The sequence below is a fragment of the Misgurnus anguillicaudatus genome, chromosome 19 (genome assembly GCF_027580225.2).
Source record: "Misgurnus anguillicaudatus chromosome 19, ASM2758022v2, whole genome shotgun sequence".
Lineage (NCBI taxonomy): Eukaryota > Metazoa > Chordata > Actinopteri > Cypriniformes > Cobitidae > Misgurnus > Misgurnus anguillicaudatus.
In genome coordinates, this window is record NC_073355.2 from 27,898,966 (window position 1) to 27,902,747 (window position 3,782).

Sequence of the window (3,782 nt, forward strand, 5' to 3'; positions counted from 1 at the left end):
CTTGTAAAGCGTAAATTTAATGTGTTCAGGGCCCTGGTTACCTTAACCTTGATTTTGTTCTGCCAGATATGGTTGACTCAAGAGATCAGGCAGATCATATTTATAAGGTTTCATTACAGATTCATCCTTTACTGAATCAAAGGTAATTATTATAAAGTGGTGTATGTCAGAGCTACACATTTACACACCTATTCCCGTTCCTTAAAGGTTAAGTGTGTAATTTCTGCACAATTAGATACACCAAATAAAATTGTTTTCAAACAGGTTTCCTGCCTCTAGCATTTACTTGTGATTGAGCAAGAAATTAACGCGATTTCTCAAAATGTGTTATGAGGGTTCCTGTATGGCGCAGTGGTACAGCACTGCATTAGAAGTGCAACGTCATGAGGTCGAACCCAGGGACCACCCACGCTGATAAAAATGTATAGGCACTGTAAGTCACTTTAGATAAAAGCATCTGCCAAATGCAAATGCGGCATATATACAAATGTCACTTCCCAGGGAAATCAACCTTTGAAATGCATGCACTCTTAAAACAAATGTGTTAAAAACAACACAACATGTGTTATTTTTTACACATGTTCTGAGTGTGCGCAGGGACAACACATGTTGAGTTAAATTTAACACAGAATATGTGTTATAAAATGCAACACAAAAAATGTGTTGCTTCAGTAAACACATTAATGTGTAACTTTCTATTAATTTAACACAACTGTGTGTTACCCAGTAATTGTTTAGTTTTAATATAAAAGAGAACAAAAACATACGATTTGTAAACTTTAAATAATGAAATCAAGCAGACAACTATTAAATATTGTTCACAAACGATTTATTTGTAAAATAATAAATATTTGACAATTAATGCTAGCATGAAAATATGCTAGTACTGTATGTTGCAAGATGTATGCTAATTTAAATAAATTTAAGTGCAAGTATAATCACTTCAAACATACATTACATTCATACATAAAAAAACACCATTTATAAAATAATTCATTGAATTTAAAAGCACATGTGTTAAACATGTTGAAACAATGTCTGAAATCGTTTTCAACATGCAAGTTATCAAAAATTCTTACCTTGTCCTGAAACATTAACACGTTATTTTACATTAAGAAAAATACTTCAAATGAACTTGACAAGTGTATTCAAAGAAATTTCCATCACAAAATATTTAGGGGTGGTTTCCCGGACAGGGATTATCTTAATCCAGGACTAGGCCTTAGATTAATTAGGAAATATATCTGGTTTTAACAAACATGCCTTACTAAAAACATTACCTGTGTGCATTTTGAGGCAAAACAAAGGGCACTGATGTATTTTAAGATATGTCAGTGCAAGTTGTTTTCAGTTTGGACAGCTCTTAAAAATGTTTTAGTCTAGGACTAGTCTAATCCCTGTCCGGGAAACCGCCACACAGTGCATGCATTGGTTAAAACAGACTGCAATTTTGCGGTCCATTTAAAAACTACATTGGCTTGGATTGTTTGCAAGAGGACTGGGACAAGGGTAGATCATATTCATACCAAAAAAAAACTGAAGACAGTTGGCAGGGATACTTAAGGTTACTTAGCTTATAAATTTGAAAAGTCTGTCTACCGCACAGGTCAGATTGTAAACATCAAGTGGAAAGGCAAGAGAATCATTCATTGCGACAATTACGTAGTGGCCTCTATGTCCTGAAGAACCGCTGGAAACCAACTGTGGCTGAGCTGATTTTAGACACCTTTTCATCATTTAGTAAGCAGAGGTCACGCTGGTACCAGCCTACAGAAATGAAACAATATACATCATTAGAAAATGTTGTTGCATGAAAATTACTTATTTTATATAAAGTTTTTAGTCACATAGCTTACCGCCACCATGTCCCACAGGTCTGAGACAGCAGAATTCACACAGCAGAAGATCTGGGTGTGGTAAACATGCAGGTCACATGCAAAATATAAATTATGAGAAAAAATTCTTTAAAAAGGATTACTTTTATATCTTACACTAAATGTTACATTTTAAATGTCGTTTTCCAAATAAAAAATCATACCATTATGTCGACTGTCAGCTTTCTTCAATGAATGTCTGATGTCCATTTTCTTCTCTAAAGATGCTATTTCCCTGAGTTTCTCAATAGTTGTCACCTCCCATTTCCTTATAAACAGGTCTTCTTTTCCATCTGTAAGCCTGGAAAACTCAATGTCCACCTTCAGTAAATTTAATAAGAAATATTAATATTGAAATGATGAAACACTTTGTGTAAAGTTATCTGCAGTTAAGTATATTACAAAGACTGGCATGTCCAGACATTGGGGATATTCCTTAAAGATTTCACCAACAGTTGGTGATTTTGTCATTACCTGTATCCATCTCCTTTGATGACTGAAGGTTTGGTCAATGGCATTCTTTATTGATGATGTCCTCTCACGTCAACTCCATTGAAGCTTCCGTCTGATGTTCTGTAGTCTCATTTTTATAAATCCACTGTGTGATGGCCCATCAAAAAAAAAAGAAAAAATAAAGAAAAATGCTCCTATCATGATCAATGCAAAAATAGTACTAAGTTAGAGTCAAGTACAGTTTTTATACACATTGATAAGTAAGTAATTTCATACACATTAATGAAGTATGTAAAAGCATCCTTACAGTACATGTCCCTCATTTTGACCAAATGAGACCATAATCCAACAACACAATCTCCTTTGCGAGTGCCAGCTTTTCTTTTTCAGATGGATAGCTGAAAAAGATTACAAACAAATACTGACACAAGAATTGTGATTTACATCTAGTAGCACAAGACTACACCCATTTTATTCACTACCTAGCCTTACTGCAAGCAGTGAAAGGTTCGTAAAGTTTGACTCCTTATATTTAGACCACTACGTTATGTTGAACGCGAGGGCGCGACACGAAAATAAAAAACATTATTATAAAATGTGGCGGTGCATCCAGTATACAGCATCACCGAATAATAATGAGTTTTACCGTCTTGTCTCGTCATGCCGCTCACAGGTGTACAGTAGGTACAGTGACGTGCATACTGTTCCACCATGTGCTTAACCAAACGCGACGAGGCGTCGCGATAATCGAAAGGCATAATTTATAATATCCCGTCCTATTAACGTCAGGACATAAACTGAAAAGAAACCCGAAACCCTATTTAGGACACGGTGTTAAAGATTGACGTTAAAGTGCTGCAAGTGTCACAAATACTAACCCGTCCAATGTGCCTTTCATTAAACAATGACTGTTAACATGAATCTCCAAACGTAACTTTGCAAAACGAGCGAGCATTTAACGTTACCACAATAAAGTTTAAATTAACAGTCTCCTGCACAATTAATGCTAAAGTTTCTTACACTATATGAAAAATAGATATCATATTATAACGGAAATTTTTTATTTAAATTCTTACCTGATGCAGACAGGAACATTCTTGACCTCTTGACTGGAAATGCGGTTGAAAAAAGAACGTCACAGCGCAGGCGCAACACAATATGCGTTCTTGTCTGTTTGTCTCCTTAATAAAACAAATACTAAATAGACTGCCAAGGCTCAATAATAATGTTCACGAATTTCATAATTATAAAATAATAATAACACACACAAAAAAATATACAACAATGCGTGGTTGTTTGTCCAAGTGAAACGTCATCAGCTGACTCGTGTGAACTTACAACAGCCACCAATGGAAGAGAACTCCTGCATAATGTGTGAAATATTACTCTTATTGTGTCACAAAATGTATATTCAAAAGCTATTTAGGCGAGAATGTATGTATAAAAAGATCAAAT

General features: G+C 34.9%; 1 long non-coding RNA gene across 2 annotated transcripts; it reads right to left on the minus strand.

The window, feature by feature from the left end:
• Window positions 1-812: 812 nt before the first annotated feature.
• Window positions 813-3,503, minus strand: LOC129440011 (uncharacterized). Of its 2 annotated transcripts, none has more exons than XR_012359252.1 (6): window positions 3,404-3,503; window positions 2,635-2,725; window positions 2,349-2,472; window positions 2,039-2,195; window positions 1,857-1,907; window positions 813-1,767 (listed from the first exon to the last, which is right to left on the minus strand). It is a non-coding gene; the product is annotated as an uncharacterized lncRNA (long non-coding RNA). The 2 variants fall into 2 exon arrangements; XR_012359251.1 differs by having other exon boundaries at window positions 2,349-2,521.
• Between the last annotated feature and the right edge of the window lie 279 nt (window positions 3,504-3,782).